This window comes from Microtus oregoni, unplaced genomic scaffold (genome assembly GCF_018167655.1).
Source record: "Microtus oregoni isolate MIOR12 unplaced genomic scaffold, Mior012 000215F_ref0000472, whole genome shotgun sequence".
NCBI lineage: Eukaryota > Metazoa > Chordata > Mammalia > Rodentia > Cricetidae > Microtus > Microtus oregoni.
In genome coordinates, this window is record NW_024544883.1 from 118,052 (window position 1) to 137,167 (window position 19,116).

Below are 19,116 nucleotides of genomic sequence, written 5' to 3' on the forward strand. Positions count from 1 at the left end.
AATCAAGTTCCTCAGACAGACAAGGTGAAACAACAGCACATCTTTACATAATTAGACAAATGCAGCATAAACAAAAGCAACACACCTTTACATAGTTAAAGTAATATTCCACAACATCAAGCCAAGGGCTTCAATGCATGAAGCACTCTACCAATTGTGCTATTGTCTCCAACCATAGGATTTTCTTATTTTAAGATGCTGAATGACATTCCCTTCCTGTTTATTCATTCATCCATAAACATTACGCTTGTTTCTATCATCTTGACTTTTGTGAATGATGGTATACTGAACATGAGTGGGAAGTATTACTTTAAGAACCTCTTTTCAATAATTTACATATTATTTCAGAAGTGAGATAATTAATGCTTATAAAACTTCTGCTTTCTCATTTCCAAGAAAATTTCACACTACTTTCCATGATGGTCATCCCAGTTTTTACAACATATGTTTAAGGTTAACATTACTCCAGAAATATGAAAAATTTTATTTTTTGTTTAGTTTACAGTGGTTATCCTAATAGGAGTTATGTGATATCTCACTGAAACTTTGACGTATTGCTTTTCTTTGTTTTTCTTTTTTATATTTATATGTTTATTAATTTTGTTGGTTAGTGAGTTTGTGTATGTGTGTATGTGCATGTATGATGTACATGTGGAGGAGAGAGAACAATCTGTGAAAGTTGATTCTTTCCTTCTGCTTTGTAGCTCATGGGACTGAACTTTGGTTTTCCTATTTAGTACCTACCAAGCACCCTTACCAAATGAGCCATCTTGCTGGTCTATTGATTACAATTTTTATAGTGAAGTTGAATATATTTTCTTATCCTGGTTAGAGATGTGTATATGTTTTATGTGGAAATGTTTGTTTGAGCCTTTGCCCATTTTATTGTTTTCATTTTTTTCTCAAAATAGGGTTTCTGTGTATCCCTGGCTATCCTATAACCCATTCTGTAGACCAGTCTGGCCTCTAACTCACAGTGATCCACCTGTCTCCTGAGTGCTGGAATTAAAGACATGAGCCATTGTCCAGCTTGTTTTCAATTTTAACATGTTTTTAATTGAAATAGAACCACACTGTTTCTCCCTCCAATCCTTCCTTGCTACCCTCCATTGACTATCTTCCATGTCTCTTCTAGTCTCAAGTTAATAACTTCTTCTTGTTTGATTATTATTATTATTACATATATTTGTATGTATGTATATGTGTGCACACACAGCATACTGAGTCTGTTTTAGATGTTGGGGTTTATATAGTTTCAAGGCTGAGCACTCTCTTGGACAATGAATACTGGGGCTGTTCCCTGGATAGGTTAATTCTTCTTTGCTCTGCTGTTATAAATTTCCTGTAGTTCTTTGATGTAATGACATTTTTCCTATAAATACTTCTGATTACTCTCTTCTGCTTAATAAGAGATCGTTCTACTTTGTGTCTGAGGTATGTGTAAATGTGGTGTGTGTGTTCTACGCATTTGAGTCTGCTGGGGTAAAAGGGAGATGCTATCATGTGTTGCTTTTTACGTGAGTAATGGAGTTTTGAACTCTGATCCTCAAGCCAAGCACTTTTATCCATTGAGTCACCTTCCCATCCCTTTTCTACTTTAAAAATGTGGTCGTTTACAATTGCAAATTTTACTTTATAATGTGTGACTTATTTTTTTGCTTCACATGCTTTCCAAACGTGTTACTCCCCTGCCACATATTTGTGAAATTTTCCTTTTCTTCACAGATACTTTCTTCTTTCTAATTTAATTCTACTCTGGTAAGAAAAGGTGACTGGTATGAGGTAAGATATTTGCTAAGACTTTCTCTGTGGCCTAACATGACCTATCTTAGAGTATATTCTGTATGCTTAATATCACACTCTTCAGTGGTTTATTCTCTTTATGTCTGTTGGACTCAGCGGTGTTGTGCTTTTGTTCAGGTCTTCTGTTTTCCTATAGATATCTGTCTGAATATTCTATCCATTGTTTGGAATAAAGTTTTAAAATTGTTCTGTCTTCTTAGTGAATTTATTCAGGCATCCTTCTTGGCCTGTTTTTCAAATGCTCATAACCCTTGTCTCCCTCTGTTGACCTCTATTCTTTGGTGCTGCAGCAAGGAGCTGCTTTTTTCCAGTAATCCAAAGTTGTCCTGAATATGCTGCTTCCCTCTCATCATCCCATGTATGACAAGACAAATACAGTACCTCTGTGAGCCTCAGAGTACTGCATTTAAGAAATATTCTACTTCCCCTGAAGGAGAGGCCATGAGCTCATGTTTTTCTTATCCTTTCTTGCCTCTGGCTGCAGCAAGTCACCACATATCTCCTTTGCTTTTGGAAGTTCCTACACATATAAGTGATATTGGGTCATGTCAGTATTACCAGAAAGAGGTAACAGTAAAAGTGTCCTGCTAAAAACATCAGCAAACTAAGACTGTTGAGCGTATACCAATTCTAGGGTATTCCATCTTCAAACTGGGGTGGTCACTGTTAAAGAAAACCAGCATTTTACCCAGATTGTTGCATTGTTTTGCTCACCTTGGGTAATGAAACCTCTTGTTTCATGAGTTCTCATGAAGGTATTAAAATTCTTATAATTTTGTAGAGTCAGTACTTCAGAAGGGTAACAAGATCTGGGGCATCCTATTACAATATCTTCCCGTAAAAACTATGTTTTCTTGATGTACAAATCATAAAATCAAACATGTGAGATGATCATCTACAAAAGTAAGGCTTTTGGGGTACTAATTGGAAGTGTACTCCTGTTACATGAGGAATGCTAATCTTAGTGCTAGGAAACCATCTATCATACCTTGCTAGCTAATATTCTTATAGTGAATACGTGTTCATATATTGTCTGCCTACTTTTATAAAATTAGTATTTGAAATTATAATAATCAGGTGATCTACATGATATTAAAAGCTGTAGACTTGTCAGGTAGGAAGTAAATTAATGGAGGTAGATTATAGTTATTATAAAGAAAGCCTTCCACAAGTCCTCCAAAGATCTTTAAAATGACATTCATCTTTAAGTAAACCAAAGAACTGAAATGAATTTTTAAGTACATTTTTGAAATTCTGAAACCTTTCATTCAATCATTTTTAACCTTCATCCCTATTTATTTAAAATTCTAATAATATCCAGCCTCTGGTGACAAGCTGTGAAGGTCAAATGAAACTGAGTAGTAAAATTATGCAAACTATTAAAATATACCAGCTAAATATATTTAATAAATTTAGTAATTAAAAGATAAACATACTTTATTTCTTCTTTTGTTTGGTTTTTCAAGACAGAGTTTTTCTTTGTAACAGCCCTGTCTATCCTAGAACTATTTCTTGTAGACCAGGCTGGCCTCTAAATCACAGAGATCTGCCTGTCTCGCCTCTGGAGTGCTGGGATTAAAGGCAAGCACCACTATGGCCTGGCAAAGTTTTTACATTTTTTTAATATGTGATTTCTCTATGTAACATCTCTGCTTGTCATGGAACTAGCTCTGTGGACCAGGATGACCTTGAGCTCACAGAGATCCACCTGGCTTATATGCTACCACTGCCCTGGAATGCATTATATTAAATTGAAATATAAAACCAGAATAAACGATTCCCATTATCTTATGTCAAAATAAAAATAGAATAAAATATTTATAACTTTATTTTAATATGAAAGACAGAAAGGGATATTCATTTCCAAAAAGTATCCAATGACAAAAGTGAAATATTGTAGAACTGAATACTATATTTAAAAATGATTACTTGGGTATTCACATTATACAGAAAGAAATTTGGAGAACAGTTTTTGAGACTAGATTTTAATAGAATAGGTTAAAATTGAATAAAAGCATAAAATTGGATCAAGATAAATGCCTTTATATAGACCCACAAAGCACCCTTAGTATTGCTATTCCTAATGGTAGAGAGGGTTTTAGCAGTTTGATTTTCTAACTGAAAAATATCAAATGATGGCCTATATTAAGACTGCTAAAATACCGCATATGTACTGGTTTTAGGTAGAAGGAAATCATGAGCTTAGAAAGAATGAAATATTTTATTATATTTGTTATTTAAGACTTACCCCCCACCTGTAAGATATATGAGATAGAATATTCACTGAAATTATTGAGAATAGATTTGTGGTGGTGTACTGGTGTAGAATAGCTCTATGATTTCACTTGTGTAAGGTCAGAAATCTTGTATGCATTGCTGTCTTTGAACTGGGAAGCATAAATAAAATGAGATTAATTAGTTATCAGAGAGGTAGGGACCAAGTTGTAGCATTCAAGTAAAAAGGGTAAGGCCAGTTTCGTTACCTTCATTGTCAACAAAACAATCAGAATACTCAACTCAAGTATATCTATGACATTAAAAAGTCCATGATATCTTCACTGGTTCAACTTAGACCAATTGTCGTCAAACTTCCTAATATTTAAACTGTTTAACACTTCATGTTGTGGAGACCCTCAATCATAAAATTATTCACTGCTACTTCACAATTCTAATTTTGCTAATGTTATGAATCATAATATAAATATCCATGTTTTCTAATGGTCTTAGGCAACCTCTGTGAAAGGTTCTTTTGACCCCGAAAGGGGTCACAACCAATAAGTTGAGAGCCATTAAATTAGACCAATTTTTCATGGTTTAAAACTTTCTGCTTGAAAGTTATGGCCACTCAATTAAATATTAAACATGAGCCCCATTTTTGAACCAGAATACCTTGAATGGAGAGCCATGGCGTTTTTGAAAGATCCTAGATATGATGCGAAAATTCACAATTATTTAATTTCCTAGCTTTTCCCTAAGAGAAATAGATTCTTTTACCATGCAAGTCATTAATTGTACAGATTTCTTGACTATTTTCATCCTTTGATTTGTCTAATGATTATAACATTTTTACCAGTTTAAGAAATGAAAGGGGCCTGGAGAGATGACTCCGTGGTTAAAAATACTGAATACTGTTCCACAGGACCTGAGTTCAATTCTCATCAACCTCGTGACAGCTCACAATTGTCAGTAACTCCAGTTCTAGGGGACTCAACACTTATGGCAAAACACCAATGCACATTTTTTTTAATTTTTTTTATTGAGAAAAGGAGAAAAACATAAACAAAAAACAAGTTTCCACCTCCTCCCAGCCTCCCATTTCCCTCCCCCTCCTCCCACCCTTCTCCCCCTCCTCCCACCCTTCTCCCCCTCCCCCCACTCCTCTCCCCCTCCCTCTCCAGTCCACAGAGCAGTCCGGGTTCCCTGCCCCTTGGTAAGTCCTAGGTCCTCCCCCCTCCGTCCATATCTAGGAAGGTGAACATCCAAACTGGCTAGGCTCCCACAAAGCCAGCACATTAAGTAGGATCAAAACCCCGTGCCATTGTCCTTGGCGTCTCATCAGCCCTCATTGATCGCCATGTTCAGAGAGTCCGGTTTTATCCCATGCTTTTTCGGTCACAGTCCAGCTGGCCTTGGTGAGCTCCCAGTAGATCAGCTGCACTGTCTCAGTGGGTGGGTGCACCCCTCACGGTCCCAACTTCTTTGCTCATGTTCTCCCTCCTTCTGCTCCTCATTGGGACCTTGGGAGCTCAGTCCAGTGCTCCAGTGTGGGTCTCTGTCTCTATCTCCATCCATCACCAGATGAAGGTTCTATGATGATATGCAAGATATTCGTCAGTATTGCTCTAGGATAGGGTCATTTCAGGTTCCCTATCCTCAGCTGCCCAAGGAACTAACTGGGGACCTCATCTTGGGCACTTGGGAGCCCCTCTAGGGTCAAGTCTCTTGCCCACCCTAAAGTGGCTCCCTTAACTAAGAATTGTGGTTCCGTGCTCCCCTATCCACCTTTCCTTTATCCCAATCCTCCTGTTTCCCCAAGTCCCCCCTCCTTCCCTTCTACCTTTTCTCTCCCCATCTCCCCTTACCCCCATCCCACCCCACCCCATGAAAAAAAAAAGATTCCTTGTGGTAATTAATTCAAATGGCCTTCAATACCCAACCTGGGAAACTAGTATTTTTAAGAAAGTAGGCTTTCCTGATTTAAAAATTCTGCAATATTTTTACACTCTCCTAAAATGGATAGTGAAATACTATTGATGTTAATGAACATTATTTTATATATTTCCATTTCATCTTGCATGTAGCTTTTACTGAACTTCTTTGAACTATTTATTTCCTAATATTACTTTTAAAATCATATCTTCAATCTAGCATTACATACTATAATCACCATCTTCTTTTTCATGTTTGTGTTGTATCATCGGACTCTTTTATTGAAATTTTATATTGCGTTAAGTATCTTGATCTTATTTCTACATCTAGGGACATGCTTATACTGTTTTAGTATTACTGTGTCAGTTGAAGAAATAAGGGGATATCTAGCAAAGTTTTACTAACACAATCTATACAGCTATCTCTGATCTATTAGTCCATCTTCAGCGCACATATGCCCACATTACTTTTGCAAAACGTACAATCAAATATTTCTCTCAAATCTTTTTTTCCTAATAAAATTTACTGCAGTATTGCATACCACTGACACTTTCTATTATTTATAGGTAACCTTTTACTGCCCACTGAGTGTTTTCAGTAGCTAATCGTGTAATGTTATAAACTGTAACTGTTAATATATTCTAGTACACTATGCTAAAGGGGCATGCTGTCAAACTGCCTTCTAAATATATAAATTTGTACGCATAGATGAGGCTATTATCAACCTTTGTGAAAGAAGCTTCTTTCTGAAGTTGTGAGGTCTCCATTTTCCTCCTGCGTCATAGGTCACTGTTCATGAAGGCAGAGGGAGCAGAAGTAGTGAGCAGAATTCTAATCGCTGTGAGCATGATGAAAATAAATTCTAGTAGTTAGTTTCAGAGAGACAGCTCAGTTTATTGAAACAATGGGACTAGTTTATATAGCTCGAGTCAGAGGGAGTGGAAGACAAATTAATAAGAGAAGGAATATACTAATTTGTATATGCAGAACTAATTGAGAACAGACAAACATTAATGACATACCAATTCAATTACCAGAGTGTGTGGGAAGAAAGAGGGAAGCTTATGTGGTAAGTCATTTGCAGTGTGTTTTGTGCAGCGTTATCCTCTAAATAAGGTCAGGCATCTGTGCTTAGAGATACTCTCCAATTAAGGTTTAGGCAGAGAAGAGGGATCCCTGCTGAGAAGGAGAGCTATGGGGGACATTGTGAACCTCAACCTTAATAGAAAGATTCTCCAACATGCAGTGGGCAGCACTTAAAGATTCATAACTAGTTATATAATAAGAGGTCTACAGAGCTAGTTCCAGGACAGGCTCCAAAAAGCCACAGAGAATCCCTGTCTCGAAAAAACCAAAAAAAAAAAAAAAAAAAAAAAAGAAGAAGAAGAAGAAGAAGTGACTGTTGAACATCCAAATCACCCTATCCAAGCTCAAGGAGCAGCTCGTAAGAGAAGGTAGAAAGAATCTAGAAGCTGGAGTATAGAAAGAGGCCTATAAAATCCCATTTTCTGATCAGAACATCACTTTTGCATCCATAACTCCAAATCATCAGTGGCTACCTGCACAGGACTGAGCCCATTAGCATTCCAGCATTGATAGTGAAGGGGGATCACAAGATCCTACCCTTCCTTTTATAGAAGCTATAAGCTGTTTAGCTTATTACAGGTAAAGCAGGCACATTCCTCGGTGCTGCAGCCACTAATAAGTTACCCCTGTTCAAATACATAATCACTACCTCTAATCATGCAGGAAACCATAATTAAATAACATAGGCCATAAATAAAATTTAAAAGAAGTAAAAGTAGGAAGGAAATTGATGAGGTGAAGAGGGGTTCAGTGGGAAGGAGAGAGAAATGAGAAGATAATCAGAGTATCAAAGTACATAGTGTGCCTATATGTGTGTGAAATTCTAAAGAATAAATGATTTTTAGAGGACACTGGAGAAAGCAAACTGCCTCATGAAGTAAAGGCATTTGACCCTAAGCCAAAGGACCTAAGTTCAATCCACTGGATTTATACAGTAGAAAAAGTAGAAGATTCCCACATTTAGTCCTTTAACTTCCATATACATATTGTCAATCAAAACTGCATACACACACACACACACACACACACACACACACACTAAATACATGTAAAAAAAGAACATTATAAAAATAAAAAGTCACAGCCTCTGTATTTGTTACTTGTCTCATTATTGTGACAAAATACCTGACAAGAGCAAATTAAAGCAAGGGTTTATTTCAGGTTACAGATCCGGGTGATACAGTCCATCATAACACAGAAGGTATGGAAGTAGGAATAAGAAGTAGGGGTGCTGGGCCTTCTCCTCCCCGTGCTTTGTACTCTCACACGTAGCAGGTACACGGGTGGAAGAGTGGCGCCACCATGAGTGCCCACTTTCAGGCTGCACATTGGCCTAGGTGGGCTGCCAAGATAGGGTTCCCTGAGCCTCGGGTGGGTGTGGAGAAGAGCCAGCCGTGGGCTCCACCCCCCACCCCTGCTGCCAGCAGGACATTTCTGATTTATTCCATCCTTGAAGAGCATCAGTAGAAGAGGAAAAAAAAAAGATGGGTGTGAAAATATTTACTCACAGCTCCTCTTCCCACAGCCAGGAAATGCAGGGAAAGCTAAATATGTTATGAAATGATGGACATTTTTGTGATATCACTTTTCGTTTCCAGCATAAAATCTTTCAGGCTCAAAAGGTGGTACTAGAAGCTTGCAGTGATTTCTTTTGCAAAAAACGTGTGGGCCAAGCAGAGGATTAGAACAAAAATGTGTTGGATCTGCATCATGTTTCAGTGACTGGCTTTATACCTCTTTTAGAATATGCTTACACAGCCACTCTGCCAATTAATACAGAAAATATTATTGATGTTCTAGCTGAAGCCAGCTATATGCAAATGTTTAGTGTTGCTAGTACCCGATTAGAGTTCATGAAATCAAGTATTTTGTGGAATACACCACATAGCCAACCAGAAAAGGGTCTAGATGCTGGGCAAGAAAATAGTTCTAACTGCAATTTTACTTCTGGAGATGGAAGTATTTCTCCACTGTCTTCAGATTGCAGTGTTGTGGAAAGGACCATTCCTGTCTGCCGAGAATGCCAAAGAAAACTCAAAAGCTACATTGTGATGTCTCCTGAGAGTCCGGTAAAATGTAGTACACAAACAAGTTTACCCCAAGTATTGAATTTCTCAACTTCCTATGCAGAAAAGAAAAATCAGTCAGTTGACTCTTCTTTAGCTTTTCCATGGACTTTCCCTTTTGGAATTGATTGAAGGATTCAGCCTGAGAAAGCAAAGCAGACAGAGAATACCGAGATTTTAGAGTTGCCTGGCCTGTCTGAGGCAGTAGAAGAATGACTACGTGACTTGTGAGAGTACAAAAACTACCTTGCCTCTAGGGACAGAAGAAGATGTGTAGGTCAAAGTAGAAAGATTAAGTGTTGAGGAAGTCCATGAGGAATTGTCCCAGCCACTGCATCTCAGAGCTCACGGAGTGGTCAGCAGACAGTGCTGGGAAGTAATCCAGTTCAAGAGGATCTTCTGATTAGTCTACAGTCTTCCCCTATAGGCTCAGTAGATGAAGGAGTTACAGAGAGGAGCCTACACTTCAAATCACTTCTAGCACCAGTGCTCATACAGACAATGACGAAAGAAAATGTTCAGTATCCCTTCCAACTCTACATTGCTCCTTCTACCAGCAGAACAGAGCAACCAAGTCCAAATGGTCCAGACAGACCTTTCCAATGTCCAACCTGTGGGGTTCAATTCACTAGTATTCAGAACCTAAAACAGCTCATGCTTATCCATCCTCAGGAATTAAACCATTTCAGTGTGACTGCTGTAAAAATTTTCACCAGAGCTTGCTCAGTAAAGATGTGCCCATCGCCTAAAGCATGAAGTGATTTCTTAGTGCCAGACTACTTAAACCAGGAGCAAGAAGAGACTCTTGTTCAGTATGCTCTTGGAGAAAACACTTTTGAAAGCATCTTTTCTATTCAAATACCTGTGATTTCACAGGACTCCTCAACCCAGAATTGTGAAAGTTCTTTCCCTTTGGGGTCTCCTGGTGGGCTTGCAGAGATGGAGGAGGATGTGCAAGGGCATCCAAAGACCAGTACTCATGCCTAGGCCACCCAAGATGACCCCACCCCCAATGTCAGAGCTGTCTGCAATAACTATTGAGTAATTTTGGGATTTGGTATCAGTTTAGGTTTTTGAAACTGCCTGTTCTTGATCTTTAACCTTTAAAGTTAACTTCTTAAAAAAAAAAAAAAAAAGAAGGATACCAGTTTGTAAGCCCTGAAATGGGAGGGTTGCTTTGCTTTTTTTTTCCCATAGCTGAGAGATCCCTTCTGTATGTATACAATAAGGTAACACTGAAACAGAACATAAACTCTGAGACTTAAGGAGAAGCAGCTGGTTTCAAACATGGCATTCTTTTCATTATTAAAAGTGGGCAACAGCATATACAGAAGAAAACAGTTTATTGTTGACCTTCCTGAGATGAGAGGGCTCATGGGAAGTTACTAAACAGAATTTGACAATGCCTAAGTAAATGTTTACTCATAGATGCAAGGTGTTATAAACCCTGTAGTTTTGGAAGCATTTATGGTAAATTTTTCAAATGAAAGTACATAATTTTGAAATCCAGCATATTATTTTTTAAGCCATTATGAATTTTCATGGTGAAAAATTGGCATCTGTCAGGCATTTCATGTATCCTTATAGCACCACTCTAAAGGCTAAGAGGTGTGACTGAGAGAAGTCAAGCTATGCATGAAATGGCCAGGGTATAGAATAAGGTATGTATACTCCATCTTTATAAAATTGTTTTAATACTGTTTTTCATACTAAAATGAATATTTGTTTACGTAGCCTTTGAATGCTGAAACCTGACTAACTAGAACATTGCCCAGATAAGTGTCCTATTGTCCCATCAACAGTACTTTCACTTGCATATACTATTGTGTTGCCACATAAAAGAAAAATATTGAAGACATTCCATATTTTATATATAAGTTAATGTATCGTTGGGGATGTTTATGCTGTGCTGTTTAAGACAAAATGAAAGAATTCTGTTTTGAAGCTACATTCTTAATCCAATTAAGATTGTTTACAGCAACACATATAACAACAATACATTGTCCTTGTTCTAAAATTGTCAGAGGTATTGCTGGGTCCAGGGGTAAGTTGATCCCGAATTCCCTGAGAAACCGAAACACTGACTTCCACAGTGGTTGCACAAGATTGCATTCCCACCAGCAATGGATGAGGGTACCCGTTCCTCCACAGCCTCTCCAGCAAAGGTTATCCTTGTTGTTTTTGACTTTAGCCATTCTGACAGGTGTAAGATGATATCTCAAAGTTGTTTTGATTTGCATTTCCCTGATTGCTAAGGAAGTTGAGCACGACTTTAAGTGTCTTTTGGCCATTTGAACTTCCTCTGCTGAGAATTCTCTGTTCAGTTCAGTGCCCCATTTTTTAATTGGGTTAATTAGCATTTTAAAGTCTAGTTTCTTGAGTTCTCTATATATTTTGGAGATCAGACCTTTGTCTGTTGTGGGGTTGGTGAAGATCTTCTCCCAGTCAGTAGGTTGCCTTTGTGTCTTAGTGACTATGTCCTTTGCTTTACAGAAGCTTCTCAGTTTAAGTAGGTCCCATTTATTCAATGTTGCCCTTAATGTCTGTGCTTCTGGGGTTATACATAGGAAGCGATCTCCTGTGCCCATCTCCTGTAGGGTACTTCCCACTTTCTCTTCTATCAGGTTCAGTGTGTTCGGGCTGATATTGAGGTCTTTAATCCATTTGGACTTGAGTTTTGTGCACGGTGATAGATAAGGGTCTATTTTCATTCTTCTACAGGATGACATCCAGTTGTGCCAGCACCATTTGTTGAAGATGCTTTCTTTCTTCCATTGTATACTTTTAGCTCCTTTATCAAAAATGAGGTGTTCATAGGTTTGTGGGATAAAATCCGGGTCTTCTATACGATTCCATTGGTCGACTTCTCTGTTTTTATGCCAGTACCACACTGTTTTCATTAGTGTAGCTCTGTAATAGAGTTTGAAGTCAGGGATGGTAATGCCTCCAGAAGATCCTTTATTGTATAGGATTGTTTTGGCTATCCTGTGCATATCATCATAGAACCTTCATCTGGTGATGGATAGAGATAGAGACAGAGACCCACACATGAGCACTGGACTGAACTCCCAAGGTCCCAAGGAGGAGCAGAAGGAGGGAGAACATGAGCAAAGAAGTCGGGACCACGAGGCGTGCACCCACCCACTGAGACAGTGGAGCTGATCTACTGGGAGCTCACCAAGGCCAGCTGGACTGTGACCGAAAAAGCATGGGATAAAACCGGACTCTCTGAACATAGCGATCAATGAGGGCTGATGAGACGCCAAGGACAATGGCACGGGGTTTTGATCCTACTTAATGTGCTGGCTTTGTGGAAGCCTAGCCAGTTTGGATGTTCACCTTCCTAGATATGGACGGAGGGGGGAGGACCTAGGACTTACCACAGGGCAGGGAACCCGGACTGCTCTGTGGACTGGAGAGGGAGGGGGAGAGGAGTGGGGGAGGGGGAGAAGGGTGGGAGGAGGGGGAGAAGGGTGGGAGGAGGGGGAGGGAAATGGGAGGCTGGGAGGAGGTGGAAACTTGTTTTTTGTTTATGTTTTTTTCCTTCTTTTCTTAATAAAAAAAATTTAAAAAAATATATAAAAAAAAGAAAAAAGAAAAAAAAATTGTTAGAGGTATTGCCAAGTTTGTTAAAAGCAGTTGTAGTTTTCATGGGATATAAGCAATAATGTGAGAGATAAGAAGAGGTTGTAAAATGGTCATCTGTGGCACAGAAATTGGGGGGTTGTTAAGACTAAAATCTAAAAACCTAGCTACTCAGATGATGACATTTATATGATACCCTAGGTTGAGATATACTTTTTTTATCTGGTGCCATTAAAGCCTCTTTGGTCGGAAAAAAAAAAAAAAAGAAGTAGTTTGTCACATTGTGTTTACAGTTAGGAATCAGAGGGTCTTGAATTTTTGTGCTCAGCTGCATTTCTCCTTCCCATTCAGCCCAGGAATCAGCCTGTTAAGGATGGAATGGTACTGCCCACATTTAGGGTCGCTTTTCCACTTCAGCAAACCTAATCTAGATAATTTTTCACATAAAGGTCCAGAGATTTGTTTACGTGGTAATGCTAGATCTCATCAAGTTGAAAATCAAGTTTGTCTGTCATGCTTTCATAGCATATGTGCTTGTAAGCCTGCTTTGCTAGCTGCGGCATACTGCTTTTATGGGGGCAAAAATCCTTGGAATTTCCACACTAGGTTTCAAGATTATCAGCTTCATTTCTTTTCTCCATTCAGTATTTCAGGATCCCATTTTTACTTTTGCTGTCTTAAATTAAGCAACTAAACAAGCCTGTAAATTAAAAATTTCATTTTAATTCAACAACTCCCATACTTAAATACTATGTTTGATTTTTCGCAACATGAGCTGTGTGATTACAAGATATAAGAGCTTCTTTTAGACTGGCATGGAAGCACTTTGATTTCTTGACTATCACTTGAACCAGGATTTAATAATCTCTGAACTTGTCTTTTTCTTTTGGTGAATAGCCAACTGAATTCAGTAGAACCTATTCCGCAGGTCAGTCTTTTACTCATCATTACTGTAATAGTAATCAATTGAAGCAAACACTCAGGCTCACGTTTCAGTTGACACTTCATCACCCTCAAGCACAATGATAGCTTCTCTAATTCTGAGGCAATCTTGTAATCTGTTTTTACCAGCATTAATTTTTTTCCCCCTTTGGAAAGGGCTCAGCTCTGTGCTCAGGCCCAAAAGCATGACCAAACTAATAGCATGTGATAGATAGTTTATCTTCTGGGATCACAAGTCTTACTCAACATGCAGCAGTCTATACTGAACTGGAAGAAAACAAAAAAGAGTGACTCTGACATTCTATAGATGTTGCATTCAAGATACAAAACAATCTATAAAATGTTTTAAAACAAGGCACTGTAGTTGCCATAGCATATTTGCTTTTCTAATTTCCTACCAATTATTCACAATTACCACTGTAGTTAGAATTGTAAAATTTCATAAGAACAATTATTAACCAAAATATAGATAGACTATAAGCATTATGAGATATTGGCTAGTAAAGCTGATTCTAAATAATGTAGAAATAGCAAATGTAAAGAGTATTCATTCTACCTCTGACATAAAGCACTGTAGATCTCTTTCCTTAGCCCCAACACCCAGCACTGAGATATAGAGTATTCATGCGTTTCAACTAAATGATATAGATGTGGTTCTGGTAACGTGATGGTAGAAAGTATCCCTGTGGTATAAGGGAAAAGATTGTTTATGGAGAAGTGTCTCATCAGATACATTGGTTGCAAACTCCTTGAGGAAAGTATCAGCTGTTTACTATGGCATGTTGGTGACCACTGTACACTGCCAAGAAGCAGGCACTGGTGAGATGAACTATACGACAAAACCTAATGTCAGAGAAAACTCAGCATGCTGCTATGACTGTGTAGTCAGTAGTACATTGGAACTCCAAATCAAAATGTCCTTCTCCTTATAGAGTACCTCCAGTATCCTCTACTGAGAAATACTTCTGGCAAAAAAAAAAAAAAGAATTTAAGGCAACCAAACTATTTCTAAAATGACATTCTAAAATTAGTGTTCATAAGCTTTTTTGTGTGTGTGGGTTTTTTTTTTGGTTTTTGCTGTTAAAAAGGCTTCTCAGTTATTGCTTGCTGCCTTGGTATATTTCTTTTTTCTTTTTTTTTTATTGAAAAAAAATTTCTGCCTCCTCCCAGCCTCCCATTTCCCTTCCACTCCTCCCACTCGTCTCTCCCTCTCTCACTCCTCTCCCCCTCCCTCTCCAGTCTGAAGAGCAGTCAGGGTTCCCTGCCCTGTGGAAAGTCCAAGGTCCTTCCCCCTCCATCCAGGTCTAGGAAGGTGAACATCCAAACTGGCTAGGCTCCCACAAAGCCAGAACATGAAGTAGGATCAAAACCCAGTGCCATTGTCCATGGCTTCTCAGTCAGCCCTCCTTGTCAGCCATGTTCAGGGAGTCCGGTTTGATCACATGCTCCATCATCCAGCTGGCCTTGGTGAGCTCCCATTAGATTAGCCCCACCGTCTCAGTGGGTGGGCACACCCCTTATGGTCCTAACTTCCTTGCTCATGTTCTCCCTCCTTCTGCTTCTCATTTGGACCTTAGGAGCTCAGCCCAGTGTTCCAATGCGGGTCTCTGTCTCTAGCTTCATCCATCGCCAGATGAAGTTTCTATGGTGATATGCAAGATATTCATCAGTATGGCTATAGCATAGGGCCATTTCAGGCTCCCTCTCCTCAGCTACCCAAGGATCTAGCTGAGGACACCTGGGAACACCTCTAGAGTCAAGTCTCTCGACGACCCTAAAATGGCTCCCTTAATTAAGATATATACTTCCCTACTCCCATATCCACCCTTCCTCCATCCCAACCGTCCTATTCCCCCAAACTCTCCCCATCCTCCCCTTCTCACTTTTATCTTCCCATTTCCCCTTATCTCCACCCCATCCCCATCCCCAAGTTTCCATTTTTTGCCTGGCAATCTTGTCTCCTTCCAATACCAGGAGGATAACTATATGTTTTTCTTTGGGTTCACCTTCTTATTTAACTTCTCTAGGATCTCATATTATAGGCTCAATGTCCTTTATTTATGGCTGGAAACCAATTATGAGTGAGTACATCCCATGTTCATCATTTTGGGTCTGGGTTACCTCACTCAGTAGGTGATACTGCTTTTATCCAGATAAATTAAACCACAAGGCAGAGTAGCAGGCATCAGAATAAGCAAACTTTCACACTAGATTGTCCAGTCTAGTTAACATACATTATTCTGAGCAACTCAGAAAGTTTTGTGGACCCCAGTCTAGTACGCTCGTAATGGTTAATTACCAGAATCCTAAAATTTGTTTCTAGGAAAATGAACTTTCCCTCTAGTGTCCTTTATCAAACTTTGGGTTTGAGCTGTCCACTTCATCTTTATCATGGAGCCTCAGGTAGCAGTGGGTCATGGCATATCATCAGAATATTAATAGGCCTCACTGGTCTTAGGGCCCTTTGTAAGGCAGCCAGGTCAGTAGCCCTGCAGGGGAGGTCAAAAATTTGTAGGAAGAGCCAAATAACCTTTAGGAAGATCAATTTTTTTTTTTTAAGATGTCCTTTTCCCCAGTGATGAGAAGCCCTCTTTCTCTATAGATCACATGGTGGACATGCCCAGTAGTAAAAGCATACCATCTGACAATCTGTGCGTACAGTAGTTGGTTTTCCTTTTCCCCATCTGAGAGCCTGTGTTAGATCAATCAGTTCTGCTCTCTGAGTTGAGGTACCTGACTGGGACCCAAATAGTTTCAGTTAAAGTAACTACTGCAGCTCCCACATACCTGTTTTTCATCTTTCATCTCATGACAGTCATTGATGAGTACCTGTACCATCAGGGAAGATGGTTTAGTCAAATTAGTGGGAGTGGGTCTCTCACTTGAGGTTGGGTGTGGGTTAAAGCCTCGTACTGGATCACACAGTCATTAGACAGCCAGTGTTCTGGTGCTATTTGGAGGAAAGCCTCAGCCTCATTGTGGGGTTGATTTTTCTGTCCCACCAGCCAGCTCCCAAATCATGGCATGGAGATTTATTACTAGTTAAGAAAACTTGGCTGGTAGCTTAGACTTGTTTCTAATTAACTCATAAATAAACCCCTTTCTATTCAGCTATGTGTTGCCACGTGATTCATGGAATTTACCAGCCCTCCTGTGTGTCTTTCAACCTTTCCATCTGAATGGTGGCTCCATTTTCTTCTTCCCAGCATTCTCTCTGCTCCAAGCTAGATATTGGTTTTTCAGTTTTTTATTGAATCAATCCGAGTGACACTTCTTCACAGTGTACAGAAAGATTATTCCACACCAGATATGGTACAGGGTGTTTTCCATGTCCTCAAATTTTTAAAACCCCTTTTGTATTTTGCTTAGTTTCAGTCCAGATTAGGGCTTAGTGCTATCCATTTGTTCTATTTCTACAAACTCTGGCATCCAGAGGCAGCAATATCCAGCTGCACTTATGAACTCTTGAACCTGTCTCTTAGTCTTTGGAGTTAGGATCTGAAGGATGACAGCAATCCTACTCTGAGACAGGCTCCTTTTGCCTTCCCTCAGCTGGTAACCAAGATAGGTAGTGGTTTACAAAGCTGAGTTTTCTTGGCCCATATTCTGTAGCTCAGGGTCTGAAACTCTTGGAGCAGCCCCTCTGTGGCTCTCTTATAATCTATTTTTTTCAGGAAACCTCTGAAGGAAGGGCAGGAAGTCTGCATTTAGTGTCATTAAATCATGGGGCAACCTGGTCCAGGAATGTTGCCCTCTGTAACCTCCCACTAAGTCTGTCCATTTAAAAGTAAAATTGGTTTGACTCACGTCTGCCAATGGAGAGCTGAAGAATATATCTTTTTTTTTTTTTGTTTGCTTTGTTTTGTTTTTTCGAGACAGGGTTTCTCTGTGGTTTTGGAGCCTGTCCTGGAACTAGCTCTTGTAGACCAGGCTGGTTGAAGAATATATCTTTTAAGTGGAAGACAGAGTGTATCTGTTTCTCTGAAAAGAATCAGATGCATGAGAATCAGAGGTCCCAAGTTTCTTCATAAGCAGTAATGACACCAGAATGTCAAGGCACCAGAATGACTTTCTCTTCAATCCAGGCAATATGAACTACAATTTTCCCTTTTATTTTCAGGGTCATTGGGTATTGTTTAATCTGGATGGAGGTAACCGAACTGGTTAGTTGAGAAATTATACCAGTTTGGTGTTGGGCCAGTCCTGGGGGATTGATAGCTGCCCATCACCCTGGAAATCATTGTAGTCCCTCAGAGAGATAATCCAACTGTGTATTTTGATTGGAGTCAGAACTTTCAGCTAGGAGATATTTTTCTGACCAAGGATAAGGCACCAAAATTTTGCTGTGTAACTGTGTCTCATCATCAGAGAAGGTGATGGTGACTTTCAGTTCATGTAAAAGGTCTTGTACCAGTCAGTTCTCTGTGGTTAAATACTCTCTGAGCTACCTCCATCAATGGGGACTTACCTATACCTTTATGTTTTTCTAACTTTGTAAACTTTCTTTCTTCTTTTTTTAAAATCAACAACAACAACAAAACAGGACCAACTGTGTAACAGAGGAAATCTTTTTTAGCCACTGTCTTTAATCTTTCTAAACTTACCTTGTGAAAACTCCTGGAGAGATGGCTCAGTGGTTAAGAGCACTGACTGCTCTTCCAAAGGACCTGGGTTCAATTCCCACCACCCACATGGCAGCTTTCAACTGTCTGAAGATCCAGTTGCAAGAGATCTGACACCTTCACACCAATGCACATAAAATAAAGTTTAATAAACCATAAAAAATAAAAAAAAATAATAAGAGGGGGCTGTCCTACCATGTCAATTTAAAAAAAAAGAAAAATGCTTAAAGTCCTTGGTTAGTGTTGGACAGAAGGGAAAATCCTCACCGTCCAGGCTTCAAGGCTTGGCACTGACTCCCCCTGCCCTGCCCAGAAGCAGTTTTTCTGAGTTTTCCAGAGACAGGTGGGTTTTACAGACCAAAGCTTTGAAAGGAGACATTAAAGCAAAAGATAAAGGAGTGGAATTTTCTCTTATCTTTTAGGCTCAGCCCTGGGGAAACTCTTCCCCTCTCCAGGGCTGCTCAGAACAGAGGGAATGATCTCCTGGGTGTACTATTTCTCCATCCCTGCCCGCATTCCACCTAGATGGCTGGGGGCCCTGAAGAGAGAGGCCAGTCCCTTACCTCCACACAGAGCCAAACCAATGACTGTGATCCTAAGTCAAGCAACAAAATAAGCAAGTGCTGGAGTGGGACAGGTCGAGTTTATACTGGTATCTCTGTGTGACCTGGCAAAGCCAAAGTATTTAGGTCCCCAACAGGAGAGGACACAGGTCTTAATCTGCGGGAGTCGGGGGTGGTGGTGGTGGTGGTGGTAGGGTGGGGGAGGTCTCACAGGAGAGAAACACACTGGTCAATTACATGGAAACAAAACTAGCAGAGACACATAGAAAGACACATAGAGACACTTGAACAGACAGGGAA

At 39.5% G+C, this 19,116-nt stretch overlaps 1 pseudogene; it reads left to right on the plus strand.

Moving 5' to 3' along the window:
• Positions 1–8,522: 8,522 nt before the first annotated feature.
• Positions 8,523–9,873, plus strand: LOC121445584 (annotated as a pseudogene).
• The last annotated feature ends 9,243 nt before the right edge of the window (positions 9,874–19,116 follow it).